Source organism: Microtus oregoni, unplaced genomic scaffold (genome assembly GCF_018167655.1).
Source record: "Microtus oregoni isolate MIOR12 unplaced genomic scaffold, Mior012 000018F_ref0000195, whole genome shotgun sequence".
NCBI lineage: Eukaryota > Metazoa > Chordata > Mammalia > Rodentia > Cricetidae > Microtus > Microtus oregoni.
Window position 1 is genome coordinate 34447290 of NW_024543077.1, and position 20376 is coordinate 34467665.

Here is a 20376-nt window from a genome sequence, read left to right on the forward strand (position 1 = left end):
ATTGGTGTCTGACTTGTTACTTTTCTGTAAAAATAATAACTGTCACCAATTCTGAAATAGAGTATCCTCTGATTAAGATTGTTTCTACATCTTCTCCTAGGATGATTGAAGTAAATGTGACATAGAATTGCTGTATGACCAAGTATGGTTCACTTATTTCTGACTCTTATGACTAAAGGTGTGTCTTACATGGAGTTGTCACAAGGCTCTAGAGATTTGTCATACCTCGGGATACAATTTTCACAGTTCCCTTTCTCTCAGGTTGGCAGGGAAATCATGATCATTTTTTATTTCTTTTCACACTTTAAAATCATTGCTATCTATGCTATCTTGTTGTCCATAAGGAACCAATGTTCTGTCAGATATGAATATTAACAAAAATATACTCTTTACCGCTACTCTTTGAGGAGGAAAAATATATATGAAAATAATTGCTCCTTATGTGAATTTCATAGACTTCCTGGGATTTCCATTTTGGCTCAGCAAATAGGAAAAGGATTAAAGGTCACCAAGCTACATGTGAATACTTTTTTTTCTTACCAAGAACCTATATAAAAAAAAAGCTAACAAAACTATGATGATTTAATAAATATACCTCATTTATTTTGATGACTCACAGTTTTTGCAAACAAGTGAAACCACTGTATTGCTCTGGACTTAAAAACGAGTAACAAAGTAAAAGATTTTGTAATTTTCTCATTTCCCAACCACTTGCACTGGAGAACTTTTCCCAAGGATCAAGAACATCCAGTGCTTTAGGAGACAGGCGTTGTTGGAAGCAGGTACGTGGAGACTTGATCCTTCTCAGTTTCTGGATTGTGCAGAAACTCGTTTCACATAATGTATTTTGATCATGTTTCCTGGTCCCCCAATTCCTTGCAGGTCCTACCTACCTTTTTATCAATGTAATTTGAAGTTCTTTCTGTCACTATACAAAACAAATCAAAAGATAAAACAAACAAAAATGAATGAACACAAGACACAAAACCTACTAAAAAAGTAGAAATCAATATAAACAAGCAACTGACTAATGTGACAGAGAATGCTGAAATAAAGTGGAAGGGGAGAGAATGTCTATATAAGTCACCCCAAGCTCATTCTGTGTCCTTCATATACTGCTGGAAATTGGGCCTTCCCTGAAGTGTTAATCAATGTACCCAGTGACATTCCATTGGAAGAAACTGATCTTTTTCTTTATCAGCAAGTATTAATTGCAAATAGCTAATTGGTTAGATGTGACAGCTCTTCCTGCTTTCAGTACTGGGACTCTGCCTGGCTTTGACTTGTGCAGGACTTACACATTCCAACACAATCTGTATGAATTCATATGTCCACTAGTTTTCCTGTGGTTGGAAGACAGCTTTCTTGGAGTCATCCAATATCTCTGGCTTTCATCTTTTTGCCTCCTTTTCCTCATAGATCTCTGAGCCTTGAGTGGAAGGTTTAACAGAGGCATCTCTTTTAGGACCAAAGACTCACACTCCCTGCATATTGTGTAGTTCATCTGTGCTTTGGTTCTCATCTACTGCAACGAGAAGTGTCTCTGATGATGGCAGAGCTAAACACTGATCTATTGGTGTATGAGAATATTGTTGAAAGAATTGTGGCTGTGTGTATTTGAGTGTGTTTGACTTTTATAGTTTGTTTCTTCTGACTTTTGATTTGTTTGCTTGTTTTATTTAATGACGCAGAAAGAACACAAAGTCACATGAAGTGTTACCAAATAAGAATAGTAAGTTTTCCTCTAAACCAATGACCTATCCAGTCTCAGGTTCATGACTACTTCATCAGTATCAGAAATAGGTTCTATGGCATGGGATAGGCCTTACATTCAATAAAAATATGACTGGTTACTCTTATAATATTTGTAATACTCTTACTTTACTATATCTTGTAGGCAAGACACTTTTGATGATTGAATTGTACCTGGGAGATGTAGATGATTGCCTTTTTCCTTCAGTAGCACATAGAGAACTTTCTAGTATCATGAACACTCCTCAATAGTGGTGAGGTGTCTAGTTAGCCAGCAATTTGATTTTATCTTCAATAAGGCACATAAGAACCTTCAGCAAAAGGGTCCTAGCATCATTTTGTCAAGAGTAACCAATAGACTCAGCCGTAATCTTTGTTGTTTGGAACTTTTCATGAGGCTCTTTTGGCCAATGACTCATCAGATATAACCCATTCCTGCAATGGAATTTTTACTTGGTAGGATAAGATCTCTAGTTGGGGCATTTTCTCCAATATTATTTTATGTGTTCATTTAGATTCCTTTCATATATGTATATATATATATATATATATATATATATATATATATATATATATAGTAGGTGTCCATATGGTTTATAGTATAACCTTTACTGTTAGTTGTCTTCTGTCCCCATTCTGCCCCCCCCATATGTTTCTCTCCCATAAACTCCCTAGTTAATCCATTTTCCACTTCCCATTATCTCTTTTAAATTTTTATTACTATTATCATTCATGTTAATATTATTTTTATTATCCCAACTTCAACTTCACCTCTCTTCTGTCCTTCTAGTCCTTCACGCTTTCCTTCCTTTCTGCCCCTCCTCCACGCCTCCTCTGTTTGTATTAAGAGAAGTGGAGGCTTCCCATGGATATAGTCTGTTATGTCTGAACAGTCTCTTCTATTTCCCCTTCCTGGAGAGATTCCTTACCTCACTTCAGATATGTTTTCGGAGCTGGAAATCCGTAGCTCAATTGTGCTCTTTAATTAAGCTAAGATCAACATATGCTATTCCACTTTTACCACAGACAGGACTCAGACAGCACAGTAACGGAGAGTGCTTATTATACTTTATGTTCTAAGTCTTGCTGTCAACAAAGGACTTCTCATAATTAACAAATCATATAAACAGTTGAGCTCAAACAATCTCACTTTCAATATCTACAGGTTACACAACTATAATTTTTATAATCTAACAACTATCTTCTTGCCTTCAAATTGAAAGAGCTCTTAATAAAATGTTAAAATAATATGAACTACAGTCGAGGCAGAAATTGAGGATAACTTATACGTTCTGGATACAAGCTCTTTTACAATACAGTTCTGTTAATAAAATTCAGAAGAAAACTCAGCTTTTGGAATTTTCTTGTCTTAGGTTATGTATTTTCAATAAGGTTCTCTCCTATTTCAGGACAGCTAGGGAGCCAAAATTTTAAGCCACAAAATCAGTAAGCAGTACTAGACATAGTATACAATTGAAAGAGTATTGTTGCATGCCATGAAATTGAAATATTTAGCATTTTCAGGTAAGGTGATCTTTGTATTAATTGATCTGGTTCATAGTTAGATTAATGTAAGTATACTGATCAAGTTCTAAGTGGATGAGGTAAGCAGTGACATTCAGGGGTTTAGTTGAACTGATCTACATGTAGAGAATAAAACAGGAAGCTATTGACATTGTAATTCAAAGGGATTTGTATGTTTCTTAAATCATTTTATTTGGTTGCCATTTGTTACTCTTCTCCTTACGTCTTGTAGTATAAAGCTTTGAAGTTTTCTTATGTTCAATTAATGCTTACTATTTTATAGGGGGTGGGGGATGGGGAGAGGGGGAGAGAGAAGGGAAAAAGGAAAGACTGGAGAGAGCTTGGGGGAGTGGGAGGGTGGAGATGGAGGAAGAGCGGCTACAGGAGCAGGGAAGAAGATATTTACATTAAAGAATTCATTTTAGGGTTGGCAAGAGACTTGGCTCTAGAGGGATCCCAGGTATCCACGGGGATGTCCCCAGCTAGGACCCTGGGAAGCAGAGCAGAGAATGCCTTAACTGGCCTTGCCCCACTATCACACTGATGATTATCTCGAATCTCACCATAGAATCTTTGTCCAGCAACAGATGGAGATAGAGACAGAGACTTTCATCAGAGCAACGGACTGAGATCCCAAAGTCCAGTTGAAGAGCAGAAGAAAGGAGAAGATGAGCAGGAAGTCAGGACCGCGAGGGGTTGGTCCACCTACTGAGACAGTGTGCCTTTTCTAATGGGAGCTCACCAAATCCAGCTGGACCGGGACTGAAGGAGCATGTAATCAAACCAGAGTCTCTAAATGTGGCTGACAATGGGGACTGACTTAGAAGCCATTGATAATGGCACTGAGACTTGATTCTACAGCATGTACTGGCTTTTTAGGACCCTAGTCTATTTGGATGCAAAGCTTCCTAGTCCTGGATGTAGGGGGGAGGGCCTTGGATTTCCCACAGGGCAGGGTTCCCTGCCCTCTCTTAAGGAGGGAAGGTGAGGGTGAGTGGGGGAGTAGGAGGGGAATGGGAGGAGAGGAGGAAGTGTAAATTTTTGAAAGGAAAAAAATATATCTTTGAAATATGCAATATCAGATTTATATTTTTCACACTTGTTAACTCTCCTTGACTGAAAAGAGAATATAGACTTCTGCCTACCTAAATTTTCACGGTTAGATCAGAAAATATAAACATGCCCCAGAGATTCGGCACATTTAAATTTGGTTGACATTTTGCCAACAACAAACAATGAAACGGTAAAAACATAAAATGAAATTTGTTTCTCTATCTATAGACTTAATCTGTATGCACAATTCATACCCCAAGTCAACTGGACTCTGGTGGATCCAGGGGATGATGAACATAAACTTTACTACCACAGAACAAGAATATGTGTTCTTCCTTGTCTGCACACTCCTAATGATCTTATTTGTGAATCTACATCTGAGCTAAAGCGTCAGTCATATCCAATGAATAAAAGGTCAAATAGTGGAGAAAACTGACAATCAATATCCTGCTTTTGTGAAATGACACTGTTGACTCTGGAATTTCTTTCTTGATCTTTCCATTTATTATATGCATAGAGTTAGTGTATAACATAACCAAGGCTTTGGGAAAAAATACATGGATTTTAACAGAACAAAATATGATTCAATGAGAATATGTCATCCGTGCTCCTAATAGTCATTCTTGTTTTTTTTTTTTTTTTGTTTTTTTGGTTTTTCGAGACAGGGTTTCTCTGTGGTTTTGGAGCCTGTCCTGGAACTAGCTCTTGTAGACCAGGTTGGTCTCGAACTCACAGAGATCCACCTGACTCTGCCTCCCAAGTGCTGGGATTAAAGGCGTGCGCCACCACCACCCGGCTCCTAATAGTCATTCTTATATACATTGGCATTCATAAGAACTTTTTTAAAATGTGCTAAAATTCTGAATACTTATATTAGTAATTTTGTAATTCTATAGCTGGCAATTCTATAAACTTATAAATAAATTCTATGAATTATTTTGAGGTAAATATATAGATATATACAAATAAACGTGTGCACATATGTTTGCATGCACACACACATATGCACACACAACTCATCACTAATCTCTTTTAATAATTTCAAAGTATTGTACTATAAAAGTTTTAAATCAATTCAAATCTATTTTGGGATTCTTACTTGTGAAGGTCTCCTTTGCTTCCCAGAGTAGAAAATTTTTGGAGCAGTGACAAAACAGGAAAATATATCTTTCCCACTGTACTTAAAATATAATTCTCTGAGAGGTGCAAAACATGAAAAACAAAAGCCAAAAATAAAATGAAAACTTTAGAAAAGTTTGGGCATAGTCACCACAGCTTGGTGACCAAAGGATACATTTTTTTATTAATCAACAAAAGAAATACATGATGAACTTGCAGTCAAATGCTTACATGATATTATGTTTGGCATTTTACCTTTAGAAAGTTACTAACTAATATTTTAAAATTATTAAAAGTAAAACATTGAGTACAATGATCTAAGTAACTCTTGCCCATCTCAAGCAGGTTTTTTTTTTATGACAATTCTTTGGTTGCCTGAAGGGCAGAATAAATCAAACACATACATATCAGTCAGTTTATGTTGAAGAACAAATTTTATGATATTAAAAATATCTTCTGTGGCAGGTTTAATAATAAGACCCTTGACTTTAAGAAATAAAGACTATTGTTGTTTTGGAAACAGAAAATTCTTAAGATACACAGGAGTATGCTTTCAGTTCTGTCCTTCAGGGTGTCCTAGATTTTTGGATATATCTTCCATCTTGGATGAAGTAGAAGATCTAGGTGCCCAAAGCAATTAAAACCTTAGACGTGTTAGTCAGTCATTCTAATAGTTGTTTCCAAACCATACATCATGTAAACAAAAGGAAAATATGGGTAGATAATCAAAGGTTACATATTTAGTATTTGAGTTAATTTAGTCATTACGACAATGTAGAGTCTGGGCGTAGTGACTCAGACCTGTAATCTCATCACTGTGACGGGTAAGGCAGGAGGATTGTCGTGAGCTTTAAGATAGGCATGGAGATACAACGAATTCCAAGCTAGTCTGGGCTAAAGAATGACCTCCCATCACAAAGTCAATCAATCAAACAAAAATCTATAATAAAGGGGGACATTATACAGACTGAGAGATGTTTCTGTAATGGCCAATCAGAAACATTCCTGAAGGTAAGACAGAGAAAGTACTAGCACATATGTGAGAAAGTGATTAATGACAAAGAACATGTTGATAGTGGCCAAGGTTATTCAATAGTAAAAAAACACTGAAAAAAATTCTTTGAACAGAAGTTATATAATCACTCTGTGTGTATTTGTGATGAGTATATATCTCTGTGTTTGTGATGTGTGTGTGTGTATGTGAATGTGTGCATATTTTTGTGTATATGTATGATATGTATGTACGTTTATGTATGTGACGTATGTATGTTTATGCATGTGTGTCCTTATGTGTATATGCATAAGGCTATATGTTTATGTGTTTTTGTGTATGTGTGGTTGCACCGTGGTGAATATAAGTCCCTTAGTACAAAAAGAGATTAGGAATCTCAAGATTGCAGCTTTAGCAGATGGAACCAGGTAAAGCACACCTGAAAAAAGTATTATAAAGATAAAATAAATTAATTAATATTAATTATCTATGTCAGTTATTTCTTGAGTATATTAGGCCAGAACTATTCACACATCATAACCTTCAATATAAGTGAATATCATTGAAGTGGAAAATTGATACTTTGGAATATGCTTATGTAACTGAATTTAAATGGAGAAAAATACAATTGTGTCTTATACTTCAAAATTTATTAAACATGCAAAAAGGAAATATAAGTGGAAGATGCAATTATCTTGTTTTTGTAGTATCTTGTTGAGAACAAAATGATAGTCATCCATAGTCATTTCTTTATCATTACAAAGTATCTATTACACACATTAACAGTTCATTCTTTAGTCATAATAGCAGTGCTCCCGGTTGGAGTGATCAATTACTAATGATTTCACAATTTAAAACCTTTGAGCTTCCTCTAATTAACGAGAAAATGATTGCATCCTAATGACCCACCTCACAAAGTATGAACTGATCACAGTATTTTAGTGGAACAATATTTCAAAAGTTAATTTCTGATTAAATACTAATAACATAAATGGAAAGAGTTTAAATGTAGTTGGGCATAAACAACAACTCACAAATAAATTTCCAAAACTTTGCTTTAACAAATAGAAAATATAAAGTATGAAGCAAAACAACCATTTTGTTATCATGGGCATTTAAAATATATATATTACTAATGATGAAATTTGAAAGTTTTACATTATGGTTATGATGTGAATGTAAACCTCATATGGAGCTCATGTGTTTGAGTAGTTGGTACCTACCTGGAGGCATTTTTTGGGAACACAGTAGTGCAGTATTGCTAGAGGAAATCAGCCATTGGTCAAGCATTATAGTTTTCTCGCTTTTATCATTTCTCTTCTTTCTTTACTCCCTAAATGATGATGATACATGACCATAAAAGACATGTAGTTCAACAAATAGGTAGCAGGAAGAAGGAAATTCCCCATATCATAATATTGCCAAAAGACTAAAGAACACAACAAAGAATGACTTCAATCTTTAAGAGATAAACCCCAAAGGCAGGCCATCAGAATACAGATAATCTCCTGACAGGAATGCTGAAATTCACAAAAATATGGAAAAAAATATATCTCATATTCCGAGAGACAACTGATAACCAAGCTTCTATGCATAGCACAGTTGATGGAAAACTAAAACCATTCCATGGTGAAAAGGAAAATAAAGAATTTATGATTTCAAAGTCAGACAAGTAAGTAGAAAGCAGAGGGCATCATTTTTCTAATACTTGATAAAGTAGACAGACATCCAAAGCAATCAACTCAGAAGAGGAAAAAGAAGTGTTACTTCACACTGATTAAATAAAATTCATCAAGAGAAAATGATAATCATATAGAAACAAATTTTATAAAACAAATGCTAGTAGATAAAAGGTCACAAATAAACACAGAGTAACAGTGGCTGATTTCACTATCACATATTCACAAATAAACAGGTTCTGGACAAAAAATATAAGAGGGAAATATGTTTCGTGAAAACATATATCAGATAGTCTTAAAGAAATCTACAGAAGATTAAACACCAATCTGCAGAGGGCATATTCTTCTCAGACGTCCAGGCAACATTCTATAAAGCAGAGAATTATAGCACAAACCAACCTCCAAAATTAGAGAAAAATTAAAATAACCTCTTGTATCCATTTATTCTACAATGAAATAAAGTTATCTTCATGCTTCAGGGAAACTGTTGTGGATTTTTTTTTTCTCTTTTGGCTTTTTTGGGGGCCTTCTACCCAGCTTCCAAATAAATCACAAATGGATTTATTCTGACTTATGAACACCCAGCCTTAGCATGGCTGGTTTCTTGCCATCTTTTCTTAAATTATCCTGACTACCTTTTGCCTCTGGGCATTTATCTTTCTCTATTCCTGCATAACATTCTTTACTTCTTTCTCTGTGGCTTGCCGTGTAGCTGGGTGGCTGGACCCTGATGTCCTCCTCCCCTTGTTCTCTTTTTCTTCCTCTCTCTTGGTTCTCCTATTTATCCTCTCTGCCAGCTCCACCTGTCCTTTCTCCTCCCTCACTATTGGCCATTCAGCTCTTGATTAGGACCATCAGAGATTCTGAACAGGCAAAGTATTGCAACATTATGAAGTTATACAAATGCAGCATAAAAATAAGCAGCACACCATAAAATAATATTTCCCATCCAAGAAAATTCATAAAGTCATGGAGGTTAAAAATTCAGAAAAGTTTCCAAAAGGCAGTGAGGACAAGCAGAGGTATGTGTAAAAAAGAATGAGAAAAAAATGGAGATAAGTGCTGGTAAGGATGTGGGGAATGGAGAACTTTTATTTTCTCTGGTGAGGATGTAAACTGTTACCACCTGTGTAAATTTACCCAAAAGCTGTATACAAAATTGCTATGTATCACAGGTATGCCACAGTATATCCAGATTATATTCAAAGGGATCTGTACTCTGTTACGGAAATACTTAAATACTTGCTCAACCATTCAAATTGATTCCCTGTTTACAATATCAATGTTTTATGTGGCAATTGGAATGCAATGGTATGGGTAGTGTTGACAAAATTAAGTATGTTTTAAAATGTTATACATAAACCTTTCATTTCAAAAGATTATTTGTTTCATTGATTCTTTAATTTTTATTGATGTTATTGTTTGTTCATATTTTATGGATTCCAATCTGGAGTTGATTATTTCTTGACATCTATTTATTTTGAGTGTGATTTTTTTCGTTGTAGAGCTTTTAATTGTGCTGGCAGTTTTCTAATATGAAATCCCTGTTCCCTCTTCCTTACTCTCATCAAAGCCACGCTCAGGCCTAGGCATTTCACAATTTTCCAATCCATCCGCACTACATTTTATAGTTTTCCCACTGACAACTGATTTGCATTGCAACACTAATTTTGGTAAGTAGGCCAAAGTTTTATCTTATCCCGATCCAGAGCATCCGGTTTGAACATTTTTATACATGCCTGGGAACCAGAAATAAGGTGAGACTGTTCCAACTGTTGCTCAAAATTCTTATCTCTCAATATTGCTGCTAAAATGAAAAGATGGATTTGCTATGGAGGAAGACAACTTTGCCCGGATGAAAAATTCCTTGTTACAGCATATCTGCTGGTGCTTCCAGGAGATTTGCTGAAAACCTGGTAAACTGTTTTAATATTAGCAGATGTCAAATCAGATAGTAAGCCTACGAAATTGATCAATTTGTGCTTAACTTTGAATTCTTCTAGTAATGAGTAATTTTGCCAAAATGTAGCCATATGTGAATTCCCAAGTCAGTCGTGGGAAATAAGTAGTGATACGTAAAGCAAAGAAAATTGAGAATGGACAAATCGTCTTGATTTGTCATTCACCCGTGTTATTAATGCGTTCTATTTAAAGAGTTTAGTGTTTACACACACTCTTGGCATTGATGCAAAGAACTGGTACCTCTCTAAAACTGAAGAGCAAAGAAAAAAATGTCGCCATGAGTGCTAACCACTGTTTGTCTGATTCTATGACAAATATTTTGTGTGGTTAGTGGCTCACTGAGGTTTATCATACTTTTAGAGCCATTATTGGCACTGGAATATAAGAAATTTCTTTATGAAGGTGAAGGAAAGAAGAGGGAATCACAAGGAAAGACACTGTCATGATATTGGCTCCCTGGGTTCTAGTGATAGACTGGATGCATTGACCCATCAACACCTGTGGAGTAATTGATCCTCAGACTAAAGACCTACCCCACCAACTAGTTGTCAGAGCTTGAATCTCTCTACTCTTAAATGAGGTGGACTCGGAGTAGTTTATGCAGTGTGCAGAGGCTGTTCTTTCAATTAAAGGGTTAATAAAACCTGAACATTGAAACAGTGATAGAGTAGATCTACATTTTATGTAGTAAGAAGCCATTTTCCAGATAATTCAACTGACAGTGACAGGTGGTTTTAAAGTTTCTGTCTTTTGTTTCTTCAATCTCAGATTTCTCAAATTTGGTTTTCAACCAATTTCCCCACTCAGCAATTCGTTCTTCTGTGTGAAGACTGGGTTCTAAAGTATACAATTTAGACCATCAGCAACAGTTCCAACTCTGCTTAACTATCAGTGTGAAGGGTGAGGAGATTCCACAAGGAGCCAGTGTAGCAATTCAAACACCACTAAAATTGACAGTGAACAGGAAAGAATATGTTCATAAAGATATTATTTCAATGTTGCACACCATGACACTTTTAACAACAACTGCCGTCTTATTTAGTTCCCTTATGTTGAATTCGAAAAGAAGGCAAAGTAAAATGTCTCATGAATTAGTGTAAATATTTAAATCCAGGTGAGTAAGATGGAATATACTTTTGTAACTGAAAGTTTGAATAGAAGAGATTTCAAGTGCAATTTTTGAAAACATATTTTTAAAAAATAGTTTTATGCTAACATCATTAAAAATAACCCAACAGTTTGATAGCCTTTTCCACATAAACATCTCTTTTTAATATATTTTATTTGTCAAATAGGCACCATTACAATGGATCAGTAGAGTCTTTCAATTGTGTTTTTAAATCCACTATTTTTTTGTCTCCTTTTCCCCTTTTCTTTTGAACTGGTTTCAATGACCACTACTATTCATCCTGAATATAGTACACCATACTATAGTAACTACAGAAATTACTGACTTTTTCAAGGCTGTTTTGTCCTAGACTTGTGATTAATAATATTTAAAGTTATTTACTTTCAAATTGAAACAGATAATGCATAAAAAGTAATACAACTTAATCCTTAGACAAATATTAAGTAATGTTTATTTTGTACATACTCTAAAGTGCTAGTAAAATATTTAATTGAAAAATATTTTGCATTTTTTAATGTCAATTATTAATGACTGTTACATAAAATAATCTTAAAGGAGGATTATATGATTATAAATTATCACCAGATTTTTTGTATTTAATAGTCAAATATATTCATGTTTTTTTCTTAATTTGCTAGTGTAATTATTTTAAAAATTAGATCTTCTACATTTAATTAATCTGCTTTTTCACATCCAAAAAATTAACATCTTGAGAAACCATTGTCTATTTTATTTTTAAGATTCTTTTATTTCCCAGTGTATAACTAACTTTATTAATTATTGTGAAGTTTTCTTAATAAATTTCTTGTAAAGCTAGAAGGGCAATTAGTGTTTCCTAATTATCAGATGATATATCCTAGAAGTTGAGTAATAATATTCAAAACAGTAAATATATGAGTCTTGCAATATTCAGTAAGAGTGATATATAAAGCTTGATTATGAGATTAATATTATCAGTGTGAAAAATCATTTGACAAAAAGTTCGCGTGATATTTTCAGAAACACGGAGCTCTAGGGATCTTTCTGCGCAGAGATAGATCTTGAAAGTGACAAAATAATTACAATGCTCCCAACAACTGTGGATTAATTAGTGAGGGGTACCTTATGAATCAAAATGCATTGGTATTTGCATATACATATAAATACGTTATTTATAGGCATATTCAGTATACATTTTTATGTTTATATACTTTAAATTTTCAAATAAATATACTTATATATTTCCCCCAATTAACCATTCATTTCTCAAACTCCTCTTATACCATCCCATGTTCTATTTTTCTTTGGTATTATAATACACAGAAATATGTACATAATTATATAAAATCAATCCTCTGAGTTTACTTATTATTTATTCCTGTGTGTGTGTGTGTGTGTGTGTGAGTGTGTGTGTGTGACTTCAGTGCTGACCACTTGGTATTGGATAACTTTAGTGGCATTTCAATTGTATTTTAATAAATAAAGACTGCCTGAAGATCTGAGAGTAAAACAGTCCAACTGCTCAGCCTTATAGACCAGGTTATGATAACACACACCTTTAATACCAGTAGCCATAATGACACACACTTTTAATCCTAGTAGTCTCACTAGTTGCCATAGAAACTTTAATCGTTATTCTTGGTATGTTGACAAGTTGTGGTTTTCTGTAACTATCTTCATCTGCTACAAAGAAAAGTTTCTTTGATGAGTGGAGAGAAATACACTTACCGGAGAGCACATGCCGAGGTGTTTAGAATGCAGATCAGAATTATACTGCTTTAATAAAGTCTGTTCTCCTCCAAGATCCTCAATCTGACCAGCTACAGGTAGTTGACTAGGTTTGTATTTCCAGGCACCATTTGTCTCCTGTTGAGCAGGCCTTGATTCTAATTAGACAGCTGTTGCTTAGCACAAGTTGTGAGTGCCACTGTCTTAGTTAAGGTTTCTAGGGCTGTGAAGAGAAACCACGACCATGCCAAAACTTATGAAGGAAAACTGTTTATCTCCTTCAACACAGGCTTTAACTCCATTCTACTTCCTGGTGTTCTTTTCCTCCTCAAAATTTACATTAAGTTTACCCTGCTCAGGTTGTTTCTTTTCAAAAAAAAAAAAAAAAAAAAAAAAAACCTTTAGTAAAATTATCATAATAATGACAGGTCAGAGTCTATATTAGGCTGATATTTAGATTTCCTCTGCTGACAGAATTAATCCAAAACTCTTTACTTTAGCCCCAGGAAAAACTGTTTGCACAAGAGAGAATAACAGCCACTTTACCAAAATGTCACAGAAAAGATCTCTAAATTCTTCTCTGAAATCACTTGGATGAATCAATGACATTTCAGATAACACCTTTGTCCTCCAAGCCCCTGCTACTATGGTTTATTATGCGGTGCTTAAAGCATTCCACTGCTTTCATAACCCAAAGTACCAAAGTGCAAATTCCTCTACACAAAAACAAGGTCGGACCAACCACAGTCATAGCCCAATCCCTGGAACCAACTTCTGTCTTAGGGTTTCTATTGCTGTGAAGACACACGTGACCATGGCAACGCTTATAAAGGAAAACGTTTAATTGAGGCAGCTTGATTACAGTTTCAGACGTACAGTCCATTATCATCAGGGCAAGGAGCAAGGACCTCGTGCTGGCTCCATCTTGATCAGAAGGCAATAGGAAACGGACTGACTCTCACACTGAATGAAACCTGAGCAATGGAGACCTCAACACCTGCCCCCACAAAGACATACTTTGTCCCAAAAGGGCCATACCTACACCAACAGAGTCACACCACCTAACAGTGCCTCTCTGTATGATTTTATGGGAGCCAATTATATTCTAACTACCAGAGGCATTATTAGACACTTAGGGTTTTTTTTTAAACTATTGTATGGTTTATTTAGCCAGAAGTTTAGTGCAAAATTGTACATGGCTCACTTTAAGTCATGGTAGGATGAGCCTTTTAGGGTGGAAAGAAGCTGGATGTCCCTACTCAATGGTCATTATTGGAGCTCAATGCATGTTTCCCATATCCCGACCACTACAATATGGTCTGCTGCTCACTGCCATGTCTATAACTTGTCTACCACCATTTACTTTTATTTTTTGGATTTTTTGAGACAGGGTTTCTCTGTGGCTTTGGAGCTTGTCCTGGAACTAGACCAGGCTGGTCTCGAACTCCCAGAGATCCGCCTGCCTCTGCCTCCCGAGTGCTGGGATTAAAGGCGTGCGCCACCACCGCCCGGCGACACTTAGGGGTTTGGCATCATACTGGTGGTCATCATAATGGCAGGCTGGCATCCCAGCTGGGTAAGATGATTGGTTCAAGAATTTGAGAACAGCTGCATTTCTATTTAAATCATTTAATAAAAACAATAGGTATAGAAAACATTATTAAATATTCATGAGCTATGTGGGTTTTCAGAAACAAGATGTGTTTGTGCACTGTTTAGTTGTTAATTATCTGTCACTTAACAAATTCTGAATAATATAAGAACTGAGTAAATTTGGTTTGGTAGATAATGCTATATATTACTGACAATAGAGTGCCAAAGTATTTTTACAGATGTTCTAATGCTCTAATTGTATGTTTCACTGTTGAAAAGTTCAAAGCCCTTACTATGAATAACTATTATATAATATCCTTGAAAATTCTGGAGCGCCTTCCTCTCCCTTATAAGAGATCATGGCCACACACAGAAGCCACGCCCTGAGGCAGGTACCCAAAAAGCTATCCACAGAAAGGAGTTCCCACAACATTATATTGGAGGCAGTTCTGAGAGAGCAATTGAGGCAAACAAGTAAGGATGTAAAATCCTTCAGAGCATCTCCTCTTCCTCCCTCCCCATTGCAAACTGCCTCAACTTTGAGTAGGAAGGCCTCAATTATTTCATTATCACAGAACTAATCTATATCAAGGTAGAATGAGAAGGTTTTAGAGATAAAGCATGGCATTTTATCATTTTATCCACTATGACTATGTTGTTAGTGTGATTAACTAAAAAAAAAATTGGGCATATGGACATGTCATTCCTTGCAAGTCTGTATGCATAGGGTTATTGAGGACCATTTCCACAAATTATACTCCTGAATGAAGAAGAAATACCTTACATAGAAATTTTAGGTTTTGGTATACTCGTGGTTATAAAGGTCATCTATTAAACTTGTAATCAGATTACAGCAATTATTTAAAACCTCATTTGTTACAGACTTTACTCTTTTTAAATTACCCCCCCCCCCCCATCTCTTCTGTGCGTTGCATAATCTCTGTTGATCTTTATTCAAGCCTGATAGTTTTACATTTAAGTGGAGCCCCTCTGGTTTATGCTTTATTTTAATTCTTTTATTTAAGTTGAAAATCTCAGTGTCAAGTTTATAACTATGCACATTATCTGGGTGGTAAAAATATCATGAACACATTTATCCATTTCGTTGACAATTTTTTTCTTGTTCTTTCAATCTATTTTAATTGATCTCTCAGCCACAGTTACTAGGATTTTCTACTAAATGTGACACCTGAGTGATATTTCAGTCTCTTTTGATTTCCACTCTGTTCCTTCCTACTAAATAGCTCACAGTTTCCTGACACTTTCTCATCAGTACCTCTCACTCTGAATGAAGTGAAAAAATATCCTAATATAACAATTCCCGCCACCATCATTTTATTATTTATTTGTTTGTTTATTTGGTGTTTTTTTTCAGATAGTGTTGAATTGTTTCCAATACATCAATTCCTGGATGTGAAAATTTAAAGTGCTTTGGACTTGAAGACAAAAATGAGACAAGTTTAGGTTTAGCTGTGACTATTGACTGCTTCTCTCTGCCCATATTGAGTTTTAGGTAAATCTTCAAGAATTTTAGCTTGTTATCGTGGTGTCTTCAACAACCTTTAGAGCATCGAGGCTAATTTAATTCAAAATGAGCTTCTTTATAGATACGTCATACAATTTCAGTGTTTAAGGTTGGTGATCACCCTTAATTGTCTTTCCCTGATTTTCCATTCTGGTATAGATTGTAAACACAGCAAAGCTCCACGGGTCTCTTTTATTCCTTTCCCCTTGAACATTATCTCCCTTGGGAAGAACTTCTGTAACAAACTAACGAAAATGTTTCAGATAAAACAACCTCCTCCGAAACCCCCCCCCCCCCCCCCCCCCCCCCCCCCCCCCCCCCCCCCCCCCCCCCGCTTTCCCGCTTTTTGTAGTTTTCTGATTCCTTATGCGACTTCCCTCAAACATGGCTCTATAGCTACAGGCAGATTCTATTAGTCTCTTTTCACTGTGGCCTATTTCCTACAGAAAGATTTTACCCAAGAAGAGAATGGCAGGGTTAAAGTATATCCCTGAATCAGTATTAGCATATTAGCATATTTCTCAATCCCGGAGTGTACATAAAGGTGGAAGGACTGACTTCACAAAGTTGACCTATGATTTCTCTATATGCACAAAGAATCCCCATACCACACACACATACATACATACATACACACACACACACACACACACACACACACACACACGCAAACATGCACTCATAGACTTGAGAGATTAACAATAAATAAATTATTCGTCTTATACTACAAAAAAGTGTAGCACTCGCCCATCATAGAGGGAATTTATAATTGCAACAAATAGTACCCATTGAAGAAAACCACAAATAACCAAAATGCAGAGTTGCATACTCCAGGCTTACTGGGTATATCTACAAATCAACTCTAGCGCCTTAGGTTCAAGGGTCATTGTAGAAAAACAGGCAGAAAGATTGTTACTTTCCTGTGAAAATGTGTCTCCTAGCAGTGTCAGAAACTACTCTTGTAAAGTCTCACCAACATGACCACCTAAACATTGGCTGAATAAGGAACAGAAATCATCATATTAATATTTATGGGGGGGGGAGGATTCCAGAAGGTCTCAATTTAACACAAAGAACTACAGACACCTAAGGCATGACAAAAGTTAGGCAAATAGTCTTCTCTACATAAAACAACAAAATCTAGTTATCCAATATCATATAAGAAGCCCTGAAAACACATACTATTAAAATTAAACAGACTCGGCAGGTCATATTTAGGAATATATGTAATAGTTATATACATATGAGCATCTGTGTTTGGGTGTAGATGTGTGTAACCATAATTAAAGTAAAAAGAGTTCATTAATTTGAAGGTGTGAATGGAAGGCTATGTGGGAAGGTCCTTGGGAGTAGCTAGTACATGCCAGTGAACTCCTTAATGGAGAAAGTTAGTTAAGAAAGGGAATTAAATCATCAGGGAATTCTAGAGGGGAAGGTTAGTGTGCTGTGCGACATTTTTCAGATGGCAGATAAAAAGCTAAGAGTTTTATTTTTAGTAAAATTATGAATAGGGCACAGATTGTCTAAATCAGCACATACTTCTTTTCTCCCAGAATACACAGAGAATACCAGGTAACCAGGCAACCTATGTAAACAGTCACGGAGAAGCTGATAGCTCTTGATCAGATAACGTACATACCAGACTCTGCAGTTTCTATTTCCTAGGTCTGGAGTTTAGACTTACTGCTCTAAGAGAAGAGACCCAGACCTCTAACTTATAGGTCTTGGGGTACGCTGATATATACCCTTCTGATTATGGGTGTTGTGGGTCTTTCCCTGGAGTGCTGTTAGTTTTCCCTTCTGCTGTCCTTGAGAGTAAAACACAGCCGTAAATTTCCTGAACTAAAGTCATCTGTAAACCGAGGTGAATGTGAGCATAAGGAGTTAAGAATCTTTTGAGAGGAATAAAACCAGAGCTGCGGTTTGGGCAACTAGTAATTCCCTGTCCTTGGAGATCTGTGACTATCTTAAAAGAGATGGCTGAATACTGACCAAATGCCAGCTGATAAAGATAATTGGAGGAAGGCAGATCACTGCGCTTAGAAGAGAGGAACAATGCCTGGCAGTGGAAAACATTTTTTTTGTGAAACTGTTCCGAACTGTGGGAACTAATTCCCCAACATGTCACAGAAAGGGAGTTAACAACAGTGAAAAAGAAAAAAAAAACTACAGCAAAAGACAGCCACCTTATTTACAAAGCAATAATGCCAAAAATCCTTGCTATTAGTTTAGCCTTTACCAGGTCCCTTGGTTCTGATAAGTCACTCGTGAAAAGATGGCTGAGCAATTACTGTATAATGTTGCAACTTGTAGCAATTTATGCAGCTCTTTCTAAGAGTTTTATAGCAGTTTCTGATGTTTGGAACTCTTACAACCATTCCAGGCCCTCTTACGTGTACCAGTTGCAGAAGACATGACATATTAAGGACATAGGACTAGGATGATTTGGGCTGTATCTCCCTTGAAAATGTCTTTCCAGAGGTCTAGCTCCCATGGTTCCAGAAAGTACTATACAAAACTTCCAAGAGAACGTTTGGGTAGTTATCAAACAGTTCTACTCAGTTGCAACCCTTTTAAAATTCAGCAATTGCCAGTAAGGGAAGATATGCATGAACAGAGATGGAATAAGTGGTCCTTAACAGGTCAGTGACAAACAGAGGCACTTACAGCCCAGACACCAAGAAGCAAATCATCCTGGTACTGCAAATAAGCCAGGTTTTGATGGCTCGTAAAATCATGAACCTTAGAAAAGAATCTACTACTACTACGACATTGTTAGACCAACATAATCCCTAACCACGTTCTTAATATGTATTCTTATGCTCACATATCTGTACAGTTACCATTTCTCTAGAAGAAGCCTGTCTTTTTTACATAAAATGGAGACCATAACAGAAAACCACAAAGAGATACAATGCAGAGGTCATATGATTATGTTGACCCCAGCCACAAAGCATACATCAATGTCAAGACTCATGGAATATTTGGGTTAGCCATAATAATTTTCATTTTGTCGTCAGAAAATCCATTCTTTTCCTTTTATTGAAAATCACTTTTTTCTCATGTAATATATCCTGATTATGGTTTTCTATCCCTCTATTCCTCCCAGTACCTCCCATCCTCCACTCCATCAGGATCTAACCCCTTTCCATCTATTGTTTTAAAACAAACAGACTTCTAAAAAATAATAATAGAATTAAATAAATAAAATCAAGCACAAACTCACACACTGGAATAGTTAAGGGAAAAGTTGATCAAGAAGACACTACTATCCTAAGCATATATGTAGCAAATTCTGGTGCACTTACTTGCATAAATAAAAAAAAAAAGCTGTGCTACTACATTTAAGGACAAAGATCAACATCAAAAGATTAATAAGATATTTCTTTGTTTTATTTTTGCCTTTTTATTTTTTTTTAATTTTATTTTTTCATTCAAATATTTACACTTCCTTCCCTCCTCTCAATCCCCTCCAGCTCCTGCACTCCACCTCTTACCTCCCCCTCCCTGCTTGAGAGAGGGCAGGGAACCCTGCCCTGTGGGAATTCCAGCCCCCCCCCCCTCCCCAACATCCAGGCCTAGGAAGCTGTGCATCCATATAGACTAGGGTCCCAAAAAGCCAGAACATGCCATACAACAAGTCCCATTGCCTTTATCCATGGCTTCTCAGTCAGCCCCCATAATAAGTGATTTCTACAGCCATAGATAAGTCATCTGGACTGAAATATAAACTGAACCTAAACAGATCCATAGCAAATAATGAGATTTAAAAAGATTTAAGTTAAAATCTTTCAGTTAAAAAAAAATGATGGGTCAGATGGATTCATACAGAATTTTACAAGATTTTCAAGTCAAAGATCTGCATCAAATCTTTGTTAAATATATAAAGAAAAGAAAAAGAAAAACAAAAAAGAAACAGAAGGAACACTCCCAAACTTCTTATCCAAAGACAGTGTCACTCTAATTGTCAAACTAGGTAAAGACACAACAAAAAGGAAAACCACAGACAAATATCCCTGATGATGATCATAGACTCAAAAATGTTCAATGAAATCCTTACAAACAGAATACAAGTATATATAGAAAAGAATATGCACCATCATCAAAATGTCTTTATCTTCATCCTATGAGAAGTTTCAATATATTTAGGAAAATAAAGGTGATAAAGGACATTAATAGACTTGGAGAAAAAAAACTTGATCACCTTAATAGATTCAGAAGGGCCTTTACAAAATCCAGCATAGTTTCATGATAAAAGTCCAAGAAAATCTTATCCTAGATAGAACATACTTCAACATAGTAACACACACTAGAGAGAGAGAGAGAGAGAGAGAGAGAGAGA